The 19,364-nt window shown below is 34.5% G+C and overlaps 2 long non-coding RNA genes across 4 annotated transcripts; both read left to right on the plus strand.

Moving 5' to 3' along the window:
- The first annotated feature begins 4,956 nt into the window (after positions 1 to 4,956).
- LOC113353396 lies at positions 4,957 to 7,626 on the plus strand. Of its 3 annotated transcripts, none has more exons than XR_003361262.1 (5): positions 4,957 to 5,161; positions 6,235 to 6,255; positions 6,409 to 6,582; positions 6,757 to 6,994; positions 7,280 to 7,626. It is a non-coding gene; the product is annotated as an uncharacterized LOC113353396 (long non-coding RNA). The 3 variants fall into 3 exon arrangements; XR_003361263.1 differs by having other exon boundaries at positions 6,820 to 6,994; XR_003361261.1 differs by having other exon boundaries at positions 6,409 to 6,994.
- A 1,335-nt stretch (positions 7,627 to 8,961) lies between these two features.
- Positions 8,962 to 10,340, plus strand: LOC113353397. Its single transcript, XR_003361264.1, has 3 exons — positions 8,962 to 8,971; positions 9,080 to 9,109; positions 10,218 to 10,340. It is a non-coding gene; the product is annotated as an uncharacterized LOC113353397 (long non-coding RNA).
- Positions 10,341 to 19,364: the final 9,024 nt, after the last annotated feature.

Raw genomic sequence — 19,364 nt, forward strand, 5'->3', positions numbered from 1 at the left:
CTTTATCAAAATATTTACTGAAAAGATATGTATTATACTACAAAAACCTAATTTTATTTTTCGTTATGTTTTTTCTCCTCCACTCACTGTATGTGCAAGTTATCTAGTAACCAATCTAATTTTTGTCACCAGAAGTTTCAATTTTACTACCCAATCTCTTCCCTCGATATCCAGGTGACTCTACAACAAAAATGTGAAGCTAAAATTGAGATTTAGCATAAAACATTAAGAAAAATATATCTAAGTTCATATTTGTGTAATTATTTGTGGGTACTTTAAATGCTTAATTTTTGTGTAGGCTAATGGAAAATATTTTAGTTAAGTGAAAGGAGCTGGTGGATCGTGATGTTCATACTCATATATCCAATGGTTTGAGGAGGTTAGTTCATTTATGGATTAATCAATGCTCTACCAAAACAGGTAATGATCATCTGGATTGGTTATTTATTATGAGTTTCTTTCATTTATATTAAGTTCCATCAGATTTAGTCTTTCTCATGGAGGTAATATTATTTAACTTCATTTTGAATAACCATGTCTATCCTAATTAGGTGGCTGCCCAAGCTATAACTTGTTGAAAACAATTTTCGCTGATTCTCACTTTTGTTCATATATTTTTTATCTTTTATTTCAGCTTTAATCATGGTAATCATATCAACAACGTAATATCACAATTTTGATTTACAATGTTTTTTGTATTAAGTTTTTTAGTAATGCAGATGATTATTATCATTATTTTTGGTTTTTATATTTTTGTTATATTTTTTTGCACCATTGATTTTTATGTGTTTGCAGCTTCGGTAAGAGAATAATATCCTTTATTTTGATTGTGGTAAGAGAATAATATCAACATCATCTCAAATTTTGTTATTTGATTTTATTTCCTCTATTTAGTTTTCGTTTGTATAATACAAGGGACTCAATCTCACAAGTAGTTGTTGAAGTAATAGTCATCAAGTACATGTAGTCGATATCATTGACGGAGAAAAAAGTCGGTGGTAGTCTCGTAGTCCCCTCTTTTAAACCCTAACTTTCAGTTTTTTTTGGAGGTTTTTTAAGATAAGTTTTGGTCCTCCTATTTATACTTAGTCATAGAACTCATAGATTAAAATAGATGGTTCCAAGAAATTAATAATCATCCATTTCAATTATATGTTCTCTTATATTTGTTGGTTTGGTTGTTTGATTTGCAGTTCGGGGATTCACGTGCGGCTGAATAAGCAATCAGGCCAAAGGAGCAGTTCGGTTAATACCACTTAATAATAATCCAGTCTTTCTTATATATATTTTGCATTTGTATCCATATATCAGTAGTCGGCGAGTTGACTATTATTTGGTTATGCTTGTAGATTGAGCTTGAGATTTTCCGTGGGGTGAAAGGAAATCATCTTCATTTGATATTCCCTCTGAATGTATAGATTCATAAAGCCCAAAGATTGTTAGAAATTTTTTGTTTGAATTGATATGTATTCCATATACATTTCCTTTTTTATAACCAATGTGGTTTTGAGCCTCATTTGATGTCTTGACAGTTCTGTTTCTCTCAATTTTTCTTTTTTTGTTTCTTTTTCTTTCTTATAATCCTGGTTCTTAGGTTACCTTCTTCTGCTTAATAGCAAGATCTAAAGGTTCATATTAATATCTAGGATCTCCGATTGCCAAATTCACAATCCCGCTTCTGGCACATCTATAAGCACTGTCCAATATTCTTTTTGGGGTATTTTTATTGACGTTTAAGTTTCACATTGAAAATTAAATGATTGTAGAAGCCATTTAGCTTAGGTTTTAAGCTTATATTATAAATTAGTTTGTGTTGTATTTCAAGTTCTAAGCACTTGACATAAATTAAGATCTTTATGTATTCTATTGATTGTGGTAACTGTAACTCATATAGACAAAACGAATTGAGCAAAGGACACTAACTCATATAATTAAATGTTCATCAAAGAAGAACCAATGTTCACTAAAGAAACAATTAAAGATTAGCTGGTATCCGATTAATTTATACGAACCAATTTCATTATATTCTAGATATTTGTTAATATAAAATGATGATATGACTTTTTAAATTTCAATGTGTCTTGGTTATAATGGAAATGGGTTTGTGTGTCTTACTCTTACAGTTACGTCGTATTTTCCTTGAGCCACATATGGTGTAACCATATGGGATTCTGGACTTGATTTTTCTTTGACATTTAAAACTTACTTTACGTGCTTTGATGATGATAGTAAATTTATATTCTTCTAACAGTTGATCTCTAGAATATAAGGAGGGTTATAATAGTATTTTATTGTTTCTTTTAGTTTTGCTTGACAGTTCCAAACAAAACCAAATCCAATTTGCAACCATCAAAGTGTATTTTTTGGGTCATTTATAGAAGTTTGGATATGTAATAATAAGATTCTTCAGATCTCTGGTTCATCATCCATATACTTTAATCTGTTCACTACATTTATGCGGAGCCAGTGAACCAGACAGAAGATGTTGTGGTCATAATGCACCGTTTCAAATTGGTCTGCCCTCTAGCGTTGCATTTGAACTTTTACAAGTACAACTATCCCCTTGAGGTCAATCCTTGGAGAAATGGGATATGAGTAATATATTACACATTTTTCTTGTTTTTATTGCATGGCTACCAATTCACATCATATAATTTTTTTACAGGGAGTGAATTTGAATGGATGTGTTTGTGTGTGCATGTGACAAAAAGAGAGACGAGATCGAATTTGATGTGTGAATTTTCGGGTGGACAATAATATAAGGGACATATTGTTTAGCATTTCCAAATAACTTTCACATTAATATTTCAAAGAACAGTAACAGAAAGAAGAACACAAAAAAAATATAAATACTGATTCAGGAACATAAAATGCTCATTAAACCGACACTGAATACTAAGAGCCTAAATGTTCCTACTAACAGTCTCTTAGCTCATTGGCGCCAAGCGTGAGGGAATGCTGGACGTTTGGTAATTTACCTTAATGTTCCTACTGACAACATCTTGGCAAATTACCCCAGCTATAAAAATATGAAGAGTCAACAATAATTTGTAAGAATGTAGTGTATAAAAAAGATATATAAAGTTATAAACAAGCAATTCTGGCCGGGTCTTCTCAGATCAACCTCACTTTGAGGATGTTGTACAATACTCGATACTAAGGTTTGCTCTCTGCTTTTGTTATCCAATGATTCCATCTGAACTTATGATCTTGGCAAAAAAAAAAAAATCCCGAAAATATAACACACTTAGCATATTAAACTGACAAAAAAAATTTAAAGGTGCACATAGGATTCCAAATTACATCCAACTGGATTTTATTTAACCTAATCGACTAAATGTTACCGTGGAGCTAAACACTATTGATATTCGCAGGAAAATGCTCACTTGGTAGAAGATAAGCCAATTTAATAAGCTTGAATATTCGTACCATACTACCATGTCATCCACATCGACCGTGGTTGGGTATCCGTCGATCTGGAAAATACATTGCAATTAAAGGCATATTTATTTTTATCCTATCAATATTTTTGATGAAATTAGTAATATTTATTTACTGGATAGGGATATATCGAGTATAACATGGAACCGTAAATGGGCAACAATGCAATCTGTATTTCAGTATTAATGGTCCCGTGTTAATTCGTGGCTATGTAAGTACTGTTAATTTTTGGGTATGTAAATATAATGTCATTATCATTGAGCATCTTCAACAAATGATGACCCTATACAGAGATGATACGCCTCTTACTGTATCTACATCATAAAAAGATATCACACAGAGTGGGACGATGTATCTATGCACATGAATACTTAGATGTGAAGCATGCTGAGTCAGAGGGCTTGCTGCAAGCTATGGGATGAGAAGAGAGGCTAGCTTTACAACAAGTTTTCTTTGATTTAGATGCGCATAATGTTGTAGTAGCAGCTAATGGAGATCTTCATAGAGTCATATAGGAGATCCAGAATCTATCTACATATTACAGATTTACAAATATGAAGTTTATTAATATGAAGCTTAATAAACCAACTGAATTTAGTTAGTATTTATATGTCTTTGTTGCCCCCATAGGCCTATGTGCTTAGAAATATATCATAATCCAATTAGTTATACCAATTCAATGTGGTGTCGGCATCAGCGTAATAATGCATCCATGGGAATAAAAAACCAAATCTCTATCGAAGGTTTGTGTTTTGGTTCCTCCACTCATAGTTGTCGTAAGCCCTCCAAGTTGGCTTCATGCATCAGTATTACCCCAATTCCAGGTTTGCATGAAGCTTTAAGAAAAATTTGTTAACCTTTTGAGAATTTTGAATTTTGGCTTTGGCAACATATCATTCACCCACTGTACATTCTTCCTTCAATCTCAATCTGACGTGAAAGTATTTTAGTTTATTTTGTATGATTAGTCTAAACTGTGAACTGTAATATCGACAGTAGCCTTGAAGGAAGACCTAAAAGAAGTAATCTCCCCACATGAATCTTATATTTCATAGGCGATAAACAGACCCGTGCATCGCACGGATGAAAAACTAGTATTAATAATATGATTTCAGGTGAATTTTCTCTGTTGTGGTTAAAAGCTGAATAAATCTCTCTTCCTAGTGCTTCTGGCCCTGCCAGAGAATACTTGGACCAATATGAATCTTTTATGTTTGCACACCACCAATATTTCAAATTTTCCACACCACTTTTTCTAGAGATATTTTGTAAAAGAGTCGTATGTTTATAAGCTAATTCGGGTCTGGGTCCTAAAATATGCACTTCATGCATTAGGATCGTAGACTAACCGAAGACTAGTTTGACCGCCTGTATTTTTACATAATTACCCTTATGAAACATAAATTTGACATTTTATTCTAATCCCACTAAAATATTGAACCGGGTTTGAGCCGATCCAGATCTTTATATGCAGCCATACGGCCCATACCAATTATTTCCGCAGCAACACAATTTCTTCATGAACCCTGTGGCACCGGTAACAAAGATGTATTCCAATGCCATAGTAATAAGTAGATGATCTCAACAAGAAAGATTTTCTTTTGAATTAAATGGATGGAAGAACAAAGCAATCGGAATATATGAAGAAGAAAAGGTTCACATAATTGATAGAACAGCACAATCCAGAAAGCGAAAAAAAAGAAGGGAAAATCAAGTGGAGGTAAAATCTCTCAAGTCTGTATTGATGATTAGAAGAAGGATTTGTTTCAGCTTTAGGTTTATTATCATTAAAATTTGATATGGGTTGACTTAGATCTAATTTATCCCAAGAACTATCTGATTCAAACGTTTGGGTTTTTGACTAAGGGTTTCAAAGTTTCTCTTTTTAAAAATAGAAATACCCAAAATGTTTAATCAAATCTTATACGAGTAAGATTTAGAATCTGCTCCCGCTTTTCACCTTTTCAATTAATTTTGTGAAATCAAACTTTTCCCTGGATTTTGATAAATATGGTTGTGATTTGATTATCAATTTGATATTTTTAGTTTTTTTTTTTTTTTTAATTTTTGGTTCTATGTGTTGAATCTTGATTCGGTAAAGATAGAAGGAATAGATCCGCATTATCACAATTGATGAGTACTACTAGGATTCAAGAGGAGAAGAAACAACATGATTTCAGTACCTGTAAATGGAAGATGAAGGAAGAGGACCAAAGACTAACAAGTTTTAGCGACATTTGAGCAGTCTACCCAAGTCAATTAATGGTCTGGACTTTTGGTGAAATTTTAAAAGTCATCTAACGGATTTGTAACGGTCTTTGCTAGTCTACCACCCTAATGCATCGAGTGCATGTTTTACGGCACAGACCCTAATTAGCCCATAAAGATACGACCATTTTACAAAATATCTCTTTTTTCTATCCTTCGGGAGTATATTTGGTTTTGACCGAAACTTGCGTCTCAGAACACAATTCAATTTCCTGTACGAAATATAAAAAAGAAAAAAAAAAGTTCCCTATACTACCATCACTGTCGTTCTACACACCAAACCCTAAACTGCAACTTTGTTACTCTCTCTTTAATCACCGATGGTGAACCACAACAGTGGAAAAAGACGTAGTGCAAATGTCTCTCCATGTTCTGTTTCGATGTCTTTATTTCGTATCTAACTTTTCAATCAAAATCAACGGTGGTGGTCTTAATTTAATCGCTTTCTCAGTCAATTTTATTTCTCTTATCTTTATTCATGTTGTTATTCGTTGTTGATCTATTTTTGTTGTTTTGATTTGGTAGGTCATGAAGGTTCTGCTCTCGGTAAACCCTAAGCTTATTCTTCATTGGTCTATGTATTTCTCGCGATTATTTTGGTCGATTCTTGCCATTTTTTTAGGTATTTTTAGGGTTTTTCTAAAATATATTTAATGTTTTCTGATTTGAGATGACGTTTTTAATTTGTGTTGTGATTAGATCATACGGGGGCATCAATTTTGGATATTCCGTAATGTTCAGTTCTTGCACGTTTCTTTTTAGTGCATATTGCATAATCAAGCAGCGGCAACAATCGTTGTCGATTATGGAGATGGTGTGTTAGTCCGAGTTCAGGCTGTTGATATTTTTGGACATCGGATAAAGTAAATTAAGGTATGATTAAATAGGAGTTACAGAAAATTTGAAAATTGGGTTATTTTTTGGGATATAGTTATGCTGGATAAGCTAATTGATAATCTATGCATTAGGTAGTTCATGTTGCTTCTTCGCAATAGTAAAGGGGTTTTTTAAATCACATTATGACTAAGTATGCTATGATTTTGATAGTCCAGATTACGAAAGAGGATCCTCTTTATTGGCGTGCAAGACTAATTTTATGTTTCTCTTTAGATCGAGTAACCTCTCCGTGGATTTTGTTGCATATATACACAAGATAGGTCACGCACAATTATTCAGATATCAAGGCTTTTTCTTTGGAGGAAAGGATTACGCGGGGAAGGAAAATTTACGAAAACTACATAAGCACCAAACCATGAGCCTCATTTTCAGTTGCAACCCCTTTTTGGTGAGTAAGTAACTGCGAAGTCATACAAATATGCAAAAATGTACGAGTATAAGCTTAATTACGGACCCAAGTTGGAGTGGTCGAATAGTTCCTTACAGTCTTCACTATGATGGGTCTCGAAAAATACATATGTTTATACAAGGTTTTATTTAGGTTTCATTCTATGTGCACGGGCTTCATCGTTTCTTTTTTTTTTTTCTTTTCTTTTATAAACCAAGTATTGAATATGTTATTCCTTACTGATTTTGCATCGAACAGTGTTTCTCATATTTGTATTGCTGGCAGGGCAAACTTTCTTTACAAATATCACAATATGAAGGAGGATGTGGAGCAACGGCAACCAACTTTACTAATTTTCAAATTTGTTGGCAATATTATGCGCCACCATCACATTTTTGTTGGTATGTCGTGAACAAGGTACGAATCCAACAAATTTTAGTCATGGGATTAGCTTCGGAACAGTATCTCATTTTGTTTCTTAGTATTTCTTACGGAGTTACTAACACCTCTGTGTCTTTAGTATATATGTAAAACCTAAGTTGGATTCCGAAATTTCGTCGCGTACGAAATAAGTTTATGGTTATACCATATAATTTTTTGGAAAGGTGATATAGATGTGATTAATTGTGATACATTATGTTTGACAACACCTTCTTACTTGCTATCTTAGCTCAACCGGTAGAGTGCATGGCTTTCCGCTATGTAGTTGTGGGTTCGATTCTCCCAAATGGCACATCAGTTAAGTCTTTGTCTTTGTGCAATGACTACGAACCTAATATTGCAGACACATGCAAATCTGCACATGTCTAAACTTATATTTTGGGTACTAATTCCTAAGCTATTGCATGCAGTCCAAATCCAGAAGTATTTTACGACAAGCTTACCTTTGATAGAATGTCAATAAGTCGACTTAGTGAGATAGCTTTATAATAATGTCCCTTTATTCCCCTCTATACGAAAATGACCGTTTATTCCCTTTATTCGGGTTAGATGGTTTTGGGCGTGAGCTAATCGCACCGTTTAGACCGTGAGTGCTACAGACATTTGATGTCCCGTCAACGTGGCCAGACCGCCTCAGCGCCTTACCAAGGAAAACACTCTTCGCTCGATCTTCTCGATGCCGATATATAAACTTGGGTCACGTCTATATATCAAGCCTAATAATTAGTTTGCACAAACAGTGAAGTATGCCTAAGCAGTTTCTATTGCCACCGTTATAACAACTGAAAATATTATTGGAATGAATCTAAGGAATGTGACAGAACTCCTAAACGCAGATCAACTAACGAAATGTTATATAACCATAGCTGAAACTACTTTATAAGCAATACAACAAATTTGACTGAACAAATTACCAAGAAAATCCAAGGGTATGTATAATCCATATGGAGATTCAGAAACAAACTTGGTGAAAATATTACCCAGAACCTTCAAAGTAAATGAAGTCTGGCCGGTACAAGCATCTTCCGAGAATAAGTTATATACCCGGATCTAATTCTGATATGAGGGATCACAAAGTGGTTAGTGATATCTAAGTGCAAAAATTAAATGAACTAATTAGTTAGAAACTTGGGATTAATTAATTGTTAGAGTGTTTCGTGCTTTCTTTATTAATTGATAAAGAAAAGTAGGAATTACCTATAGGTACAATTTTAGTATTCTTAGTTAGTGGCAGGTCCATCCACTAAAGCCCAGTAACCAAAGGTCCATAATTAAAAGAAAAAAGAAAAATGGACCCAATTTTTTTTTTCCCAGGTCCTGCACACGTGTGAGATGTATTATGCGCATTTTTAAAATTACAAAACACCCTTATGTATATAAAAGCGGCGTTACTAAATTTTCTTTTCATTTTTCTATTTTCATTTCAACTTCTCAGATCCAAATCGGGAGAGCTGCTAGAAGAGATTTTTTTTCTTGGGGTTTTATCGACGAACGGGAGATTAGTTATTTCGATTTTGTTTGTTTAACCGAGATTTGGTTAGTTTTAATGTTGTCTTATTTTATTTGAAGCTATTTAAATCTTTATTTTTAATGTAATGGAGAAATTCAATTGAGATACGTATTTGAAGTTATTGTTACCTACAGATGAAGACAATCAACAAAGAATCAATCAAGGTATGTGGTTTATATTTGATTCTTAGGTTGATTTTTCAATTCGTCCAAATTTGTGTTTGGAGGTCTTATAGTTAGTTCAGATCTACATAAATAATCATGTTTTATGTACATTTTGTTACTAGATCTGATATTTTAGCTTCATTTGGTTGTTTTTGATATGCTTTTGAGTTTATTTTTATGTATTAATCATCGGTACGTATGTGATATACTGGTGGATTTTGATGAAACAAGTTCAGATCTAAATAAAGAATCATGTTTTATGTTTATTTCATTAGTAGATCTGATATTTTTATGGTTTTTGGTTTGTTTTTTAGTTTTCTTTTGTGTATTAACTATCAGTATGTATATGACGTACTGTTTTCTTTTTGTGTTTACTATGAATCTATAGGTTTTCTCTTATTTTTTTTGGTTTGATCCAGGAGTACATATATGGAATACTTAAATATGTGCTTTGATTCAGTTATATTTTATGGATTCATCACTTCTTCCTGACATGCAATTGAGTTTTTAGTTTATGAATCTGCAGTACGTATATGTCGTACTGATAAAAACTTCTTTTGCTTTTGTTTTATTCATAGTTTCGCAGTTTAGTTTGCTATTGTGTATTAATCATCGGTACGTATATGATATACTAGTGGATTTTGATGAAACAAGTTCAGATTTAAATAAAAAATCATGTTTTATTTTTATTTCATCAGTAGATCTGATATTTTTATGGTTTTTGCTTTGTTTTTCAGTTTTCTTTTGTGTATCAACTATCAGTACATATATGACGTACTGTTTTCTTTTTGTGTTTACTATGAATCTATAAGGTATCTCTTATTTTTTTTGGTTTGATCCAGGAGTACATATATGGAATACTTAAATATGTGCTTTGATTTGGTTATATTTTATGGATTCATCACTTCTTGACATGCAATTGAGTTTTTAGTTTATGAATCAGCAGTACGTATATGTCGTACTGATAAAAACTTCTTTTTATTCTGTTTTATTCATCGTTTTGCCACTTTATTTTGGTTTGATCCATGAGTACGTATGTGAAATACTGAAATAGATGCTGGTTTTGTTGCTATGTTTTAATATTGTTATATTCTGGTCACATTTACAGGTTCAATATGTCCAACAGATACATACTCTATATGTAAGCAGTGCGGCAGATATATACCCAGATTTGCAAGTAGTATAGCAGATATGTACTCAGATTTGTAAGCAGTTTAGCAGATATGTACTCAAATTTGTAAGCAGTATGGCAGATATGTACTCAAATTTGTAAACAGTGTAGTAGATATGTACTCAAATTTGTGGTCTTTTATATGTTTTAATTAAATTTGGACCTCCAGATAAATAAAATCCCGATTTGGTAGAAGTATTTTATTTCACACGTATTTAAACAATAAGGTATATTAGTCATTTTCATGTTTTCAAAGAATTTTGGACCTTAGGATAAGGATAAAATCCGGTTGGACCCTAGTATAAATAACCTTATGGACTTAGGACCAAACAAGAAATTTTCCTAAAGATAAAGCATACTTCAGTCTACTTTTACAGGTTATTTTTGCGATTTAATATCTGAAATGATGAATCATAGCCCGTGCAAAGCACGGGCGCACCACCTAGTTAAACTAGTGGTGCAACGTTTGTGCAACCTTTACATCCGTTGTACATTATGTGTAATATATGGTTTAATAGTTTTCTTTTTGTTTTGTTTATTTATTAATTTTTTGATTTTCTTAATTTTTTTTCAAAAAGATTAAAATAGAGTCCTCCAATTTTTCCCTTTCAACTTTTCACCTAATTCATTCTCCCTTCCAAACTTAAAATTAACAAACCTTCCCCATTTTTTCCCTCTAATTTCATAATCTAAGCATATTAAATACGGAAATGCTATTCCACTTCCCCTTCTCCGCCCCCTTTTTCTCCATCTTCTTCCCCAAACAAATGCAGAAGGAAAACCCAACAATACAGAAAGGAAAGATTAAAATCAGCTGTTCTTGAACCCATTTATTAGGAATTAGGTTTCAATACTGATGGTGTTTATGTTTGTTTTTTTTTTGGTGGTGGTTCTCATACTTGAAAGACGATTTTTTCGAAGAAGATCCATAGAAACAATGGAAGAGTTTATTTTCGATGCTTGTCGATTCTTTAATTTTACCGATGAAGTCAAAATTAAGGATTAATTCCTCCATCAATAATCAAATGAGGGATTTACTGTTTAGTCCACAAAATCCGACCCGGGTTACTGGCTAGCTCAGCGCCAAAAAATATTTACTCCCTAGTCCAATTTTTTTTAAAAAGAGTAAAATTACTCTACTAACCCTAATATATAACATTACATATAATAATACATATGTTGCTACATATTACATATGTAGTATACTAGTTACTACTAGTATACTAGTATATACTAGTCGTATACTAGTAGTAATTAGTAGTAACTAGTATGTAGTATGTAGTAATAACATACGTAGTATGTAATATACTAGTAGTAACTAGTATGTAGTAATAATATATATAGTATGTAGTATACTAGTAGTAACTAGTATACTAGTAGTAATATGTTATGTATTGATACTACATATTGATATGTAGTATGTTATGTATTGATACTACATATTGATATGTAGTATGTTATATATAGATATGTAGTATAATAATACATATGTTACTACATATTACATATGTAGTATACTAGTAGTAATTAGTAGTAACTAGTATGTAGTATGTAGTAATAACATATGTAGTATGTAATATACTAGTAGTAACTAGTATGTAGTATGTAGTAATAACATATGTAGTATGTAGTATACTAGTAGTAACTAGTATACTAGTAGTAATATGTTATGTATTGATACTACATATTGACATGTAGTATGTTATATATTGATATGTAGTATGTTTGATATGTAATATGTTATATATTGATACTACATATTGATATGTAGTACGTTATGTATTGATACTACATATTGATATGTAGTATGTTATATATTGATATGTAGTATGTTATATATTGATACTACATATTGATATGTAGTATGTTATGTATTGATACTACATATCAAAAAAAATTGTTATGTATTGATACTACATATTTTACTACTAGTACTAGTTATTACTAGTTTACTAGTATACTATACTATAGTAGTATACTAGTATACTATAGTAAAGTAGTTACATAATTTACTAGTAACAATAAGATATTTTTGTTACTACTAGTACAGTACATATTAATATGTAGTATCACTGTATTGATACTAGTATGTAGTAACATACTACTAGTAACATTTACATGTGTTGATACTAATTAGACCTGGAAGGGTGTTTTAGGCATTTATAAAATATACTTTATAGTCTCCACGAAGTTTTTGGACTAGAGAGTAAATAATCTAGTCCAAAAACATGTTTTTGGACTAGAGAGTAAATCTTTCCCACGGGTGGACTAGCCATTAACTGGGTCTGCTAGAACTGGACTAGCCAGTAATTCCTACTAATCAAATCTATGAATTCCTAAACTCCGGTAAATTTTTTAATTTATTTGGGTTCTGTAAAACAAAAACAGTGTTGGTGGTGATGTCAATCATTTGATGGCAGTATTGATTTGGTGGTGATGGTTGAATATGCTGCTAGTGGTGGATTTGAGGGATGTAGATGGAGTTGGTGGTGATGGTTGGGGCAGGTGATTTTTTCTTTCAATGGTATTCAAGATGGGTTTTGGGGTTGAAACTAAAATTTTCTAAAATGGTTTTTATTGTTTCAATTAGGGTTTTTATGGTTTCAAGTAGGGTTTTCTTAGAATGGGTTCTTATTAGAAAAACTTAATTTTCTGTGTGGAATCAAATGATTCCAACTAAAATTAATTTCATCTCACCCAAAATTTATGAACTTAAGGTATGATGGCAAGTTGGCAAACCATTTTCTGTGATAATTAATTGCTAATTTGTAAGAATAAGAATCAAAGATTGAGAGAATTTAAGAAGACATGAATATAAAGAAGGGAGAAGGTTTCAGTTATAGAGAAGAAAAGAGGATAAACTGTAGAGAAAGAGAAGAACTTAAGTGAGTCGAGTGACGTGGTTTAAAATTTTTGGACAGCTCATCCGCCACATCAGATAGGAGGAGAGTAGAAGAAAAAAGGATAAACTGTAGAGAAAGAGAAGAACTTAAGTGAGTCGAGTGACGTGGTTTAAAATATTTGGACAGCTCATCCGTCACATCAGATAGGAGGAGAAGGGAGAGGTGTATAGCACCGCCGAAATAAATACGCATCTAAAAAATTCTCAGACAACTTTAATACTTATTCACTTTATTTTTGGAAATAAAAATACCGCATGTTTCAGAAAACTTTAAATTGGCTTGATTGGGGTATACCCAGATTAATTGGGGTATACCCAATTTTAAAGAGACTCTTTTTAAGAGTTTTAGAGGGGGTCCTAATGGGTAAGTTACAAAATTACCCTTACCTTTTAAAAACCTATTACCCTAAATCATTTTTAATCTTTTCATTTCATCTTGTTTTTCTTCTCTTCTTCTTCTCCTCCACAACCATACCGGCTCCATCACCCCCACCACCACCAAAACTTGTCGATCATTTTGTTAAAATCGTCGATTCGAAAACTCCGATTAATCTTCATCAATTGATCTGCCACCACCTAGGGCTAGTAAGATGAAACAAACAAATAGAAAGCACAATGAATACAATCCCGAATTTGTAAAACTAGTTCAACAAAAAGAGAAGAAAAAAAAGGTTAAAAAGGAAGAATTTGCAGGCGCTGAAACACGAGAAATGGTGCGATTAAGAAAGTAAGGGAATACTTAAACTTACTTTAGTACTTTGATTTTATGTTTGCATGTCAAATTAGGTCAGAAAAATCGAAATTGTGAATTGGCAGTTGCGATTCCGGCAAGGTACTATGTTATCGACCTTGCCGTCTTTTCATAGTTAGGGTTTGGCCGGCAGGCTCTTTGGTTGAAGAACTTGCCGGATTTTTAGTGTCTGCAATTTCTACTATCAGGGATGGCAGGTTATTCAAATGTAGACCTTGCCGGCGTCAGTTTTTTAAAGAAGCCGGCATGTTATTATTTTTTACCCTGTCGGCTACTTGTTTTGAATATATTGGTTCCTGATGCCTTGAATTTTTAAAACCGGAATGATATTTATATAAAACCATGTCGGCGGTTTTTCAGACGACGATGTATGGGTTATAGACCTTGCCGACCTGTAATGTGAAAAATCCTTGTTTCTACTGTGTTCATATGTGTTATAAGTCGACATGCTATTTTAATGATACCCTGCCGGCTGTAGTTTGGCCGGAATGTAATTTAGATATCGACCCTTCTGTCCATGTTTCCGCCGGATATGTTATATTTGTAGACCCTGCCGACCTGTAATTTTCCTTAATTGTTCTTGTTCAGGTTGGAAAAGGCAAAGAAGAAAGATCTGAAAGCTCTTAGTCCTCCTTCAATACCTCCTCGTGTTGGTGATAAATTCTTGACTTTAACACATCGAGGGACATACGTTGTGCCGGGAACGACAAAGATCCGTATAACGAATGATTTCGAACCACCATCTGAACCCAATGATTCAGACGAGACTCCAGATGAAGACCAATCAATTCCATCTGGTAGAAGAGGTGATGATGATGATGTTGATGAAAGCATTCCGGCTGCTGGAGGAGGTAACAATGATGATGATGATGGTGATCAAGACATGCCTGATGTTGGATGAGGTAATGATGATGATGATGATGATGGTAATGGAGATAAAGGTAAGAATATCCAAGATGATATTTTTGAAGAGGAATAGGAACAAGAACAAGAATAATAAGGAGATGGATATGGAGAACAAACTCTAGCTATTGTTCAACCCACCGAAGCTTCAGCTTAAACTTCAACCGAAACCGGAACGAGGAAGAGGGTGATCACTAAACCAGCTGATTTTCACATGCCTCCCCGTCACTTGATGGTTGCACTGAGAAAGGGTGAGCTTCCAAGGGGGACCCCAAGAGATGGTGGACAAGTTATTTTTGGAAACAAAGACTCATGGGCATGTATGATCCATAATATTATCGTAAGTAATCTCAATCCGTCTTTGTTCTTTATTCAAGTGTGTAACTATTTTAAATTTGCGTTAAGTGTTTGTATTTCTTTTCATTTTGTTTTTTTGATATTTAGGATCACAAGAATGTCGCCGTCTCATGAGGCGCCAAGCTTCGTGTTCAGTGACTAATACTTGGGATCTTGACAAGGAATTTGAGGAGGTGAAAGTGATTGTCAAGAACTCCGGGTTGTGGACTGCGGTGGAGAGTTCGAATATTGAGCATGATAAAGTTACCGTATCTGCATTCTGTGAGAGGTTCTACGGAGAGACTGATACAATGTTATTCCCATTTGGTGAGATGTCGATAAATCCCGATGATGCTCAACAAATTCTAGGCCTCGAGGTTGATGGAAAAGCAGTCACTGAGGGATTCGATAATAAGTTTCCTTTCAAGGATATTTACGCATTGAGCCAGAAATTGTTCGGTTGGAATCAGGTTGAGACGGAGTCTGTTCTTGAGATGAAGGATGGTCGTCTAAGTAAGAAGTTTAATCTGAAGAAGTTGAGGGAAAAATTATGGGAGACAAAGAAAATCTTTGATAAGGAAGGAAGGGTAAACCTGGTGCGAATCAATGCTACCGCGTCAAATTATTTTCTATACGTACTAGGCAAATGTATCTTCCTCGACAGTTCCGGAAGCTTGGTCGAGGACAATTACTTGCAACTACTGGATCCCTTAGATAAGATGCGCGAGTATTCTTGGGGTACTGCGGTGGTCGCCTTTTTGAACAATGAGTTGACAAAATGTTCTATGGCATTCACTAAGCAAGTTAACGGAAACACATGTCTCTTCCAGGTAATTTTATTGTCTAAATCATTTATATTTGCAAAATTCTCGTAAGATAAGATTCTTACTAAATTCTTTTTTGCATAGGTTTGGATATATGAGCACTTCCCTTCTTTGTTCAAAACCAACTCCTACGTAAAAGTGGATGAGAATGTTGCGGTTGATAAGCCAAGAGCGCAAAGGTACAGTTTTAAGGGTACTCAATTAAAGGAAATGCCGCAAAATCTTATGAAACTCTGAAACGCCATCGACAAGTTAACTGCGGAGCAGGTGATATTTGATCCGTATCGAGATGCTAGAACTAAAGGTTTAATCCAAATGAGAGATGAAGTTGCATTATACTATGGACCCTTGATGACTATGTATGATGGATATTCAATGTACGATCCACATCGGGTAATGCGACAATTGGGTTACGTCTAAGAAGAACCTCATTTCGATGAAGAAAAACCGTTCTTTTCTGTGGACATGGCTGAATGCACCACGTCCTAAAAAAGTATTAACGTCGCTTACGATCCAGCACCAACTCAAGAACATTGGGACGATAGACGTGGCCGTAAAATCGATGTGAGTCTTTTGGACGAGGTGACCACCGGTCATGAAGCTACTGAGAAATACATGGCGTGGTACTTGGGTTGGGCTCGTTCTACAGTGACTAGGGAAATGACTGCTGAAGAATTGGCTCGTAAGAGGAAGATGGAATCGAAAGACCCAACAACAATGCTTAATTTCTTTGTAAGTATTTTATAGTTGCTCTTACTATTTTTAGTTTGCATTATCGAATCATTCTATTAATTGTTTGTTGTTTAATTGAAAATAGAAGGAGCAATTGAAGACCTTTGTGAAGGTGTTGTGTTGCGCGAAAGACAGAGGAGAGCCTTTGTCGATTGAAGAGCAAAGCAAGCACATTGACTATGCTTGCAATGTTGACAATGTGGATGCCCATGTATTGTTCAAGAAACTTGAGGCTGAAGTAAAGGTGGAAGAAAAAGCTAGAAGGGAAGCACAAGCCCAGCTGAATGCTGACAAAAAGAGGGCTCGTAGTGGTCGTGGTGGTGAAGGTAGCAGCAGTGGTAGTGTTCCTAAACGGGGCCGTGTTCGTGGTCGTGGTGAATGAATGATTTCCTAGTTTATTTCTTTACGCTGTGGTGGACAAATGTTTAAGTTAATGGTGTGGACAAATGTTTTTTTAAGGTTTATGGGACATGTTTTCGTATTTTGGATAAAAAGTGTTGGATTTCTAGTTGTTGAATGAATGGTTTGTTCAGTTATGTAAAGTTTCAATACTTATGCCGGCATGTTTCTTTTAAATTACATTGCCGACTGTCCCAGGGCTGACAAGGTTATGAATTGTCAGACTGCCGTCCCTGACAACGGAAATTGTGTAGTTACCAGGGTCGGCAAGGTAGTACGATTCCTACCTAGCCGGCTGTTTACTTGCCGAAAAGGTAATATGTTATCGACCCTGCCGGATATGTGTGGTAAAAAAACCTTTCTCCTGATGCCTAAAATCTTATAAGGTCGGCATGGTAACAAAATTCAAACCTTGTCGGCCGAATCCTGGCCGGCATGCTAATGACCCAATACAGTTCCGACAGATACACAGAAGAAAAACCTTCTCCTGATGCCTAAAATCATATAAGGTCGGCATGGTAACAAAATTCATACCCTGTCGTCCGAATCCTAGACGGCATGCTAATAACCCAATACAGTTCCGGCGGATACACAGAAGAAACTGGTTTCCTGATGCCTAAAATCATCATCAGGTCGGCATGGTAACAAAATTCCGACCTTGCCGGCCTGACTTAGTCGGCATACTGGTGAAATAAAACAGTTCCGGCGGATTTAAATTTCAAATTTTTTGCAGGTACAATTTTATTGATTGACTTGTACTTGGGCACTATAACGACCAAATTTGGCCACCATCCTATAAATACACTACTTCTCTCTACAAAACAACATACTAATAGTTCCATATACTCTCCAAATCTCATATAATCATACAATCCATCTAACTCACCCAATAGCTAAACAACAATGACTTCATTTTATTCAAATAAAGATTTGGCAATCACCAAAGCTTGGTACGCGAAAACTCGAGTTAGAAGGCAATCCTCCGTAAGTGTGGATGTCGTAACCTTTTGGGCTAGGGTACACAACAAATTTAGGCAAGATTTTGGGAATCCTAATGGAAGAAGTGTTCAAGAAGTCCATGATCGGCACCAAGTAATCGAAAATGCCATACTTGCTTTTTTATCTCTCCAACCCCGGATTTTTAACACTCGCCCTTCAACTTGTCCATTGCACAATTTGTGAGTATTTTTGTGGTTTGTTTTACGTAACCCATGTTATTTTATCTTCCAATGAAACACTACTAATAAATGTAAGTTTGTTTTTGTAGCACGAAGTCGTGAAAGCGCGCTACTTGGAGGTAAAGGGGGAAGCATTCGTGTTCGATGCAAGCTATCACTTCTTGGCCGAAAGAATCCCGAAGGATAACCCAGACTACTTGGATGATGTATCGTCTTCGTCGGAGGAAGATTGATGGCTTTAGAAGTTTTTGTATAGGTTTTGTGGCTATACCTCTATGTAAGCCCTCATGAGACTATAACTCGTCCACTAGGGTCGCATAGGGGTTCAAAGGCTTGATGCACATGCTAAGTCCATTTTTTTTTCCGTCAACAAGGATTAGGTTTTATGTTTCAATCAATGTAGTAACCAAAATTGAATGAATAAAGTGAATTACATCTTCTCATATTCTGTTTTCTGTTTGGTATAAGTACATGCCGGCATGGTTATAAATCCTTATCATGCCGACTACAGGTCAGCCGACAATGTTAAAAATTATGTTCACGCCGACATTGTTGGAAAATTTTCTATGCCGACCGTAAAATTCTGGCCCAAGATAGTCGGCGTATTCTTCATTCAAAGACCCTTCCGGCCGAAAATCGGTCGGGGTATTCTGCATCGGAAAACAATGTCGGCCTCTCTTCGTCGGCAGCTTATTCAAAGTAGACCTTGCCGACAAACTTTGGTCGGCACCTTATTCAAACGTTTACCTTGCCGACCTTATGCATTTTCAAAACTAAATTTTTTGATCGAAATCGAACTCATAAGACATATGAAAGGTTTCATTTATTGAATTCATAATTACAAAATTTTAATATAAACTCAATTAATTAATCTAATCAGAATTTTAGTATTAATTAACCAGGGGTATATTAGCCATTTATAAAATACAAGGTTAAGGGGTCGCTTGGTTTTACTTCAAAATAATCAGATTTCGTCTTATTGGGTATACCCCAATTAGTTTGAGTATACCCCAATCTCGCCTGGAACTTTAATACCTATCTCTCTCTCATTATTTTCAT

The sequence above is a fragment of the Papaver somniferum genome, chromosome 2, assembly GCF_003573695.1.
Source record: "Papaver somniferum cultivar HN1 chromosome 2, ASM357369v1, whole genome shotgun sequence".
Lineage (NCBI taxonomy): Eukaryota > Viridiplantae > Streptophyta > Magnoliopsida > Ranunculales > Papaveraceae > Papaver > Papaver somniferum.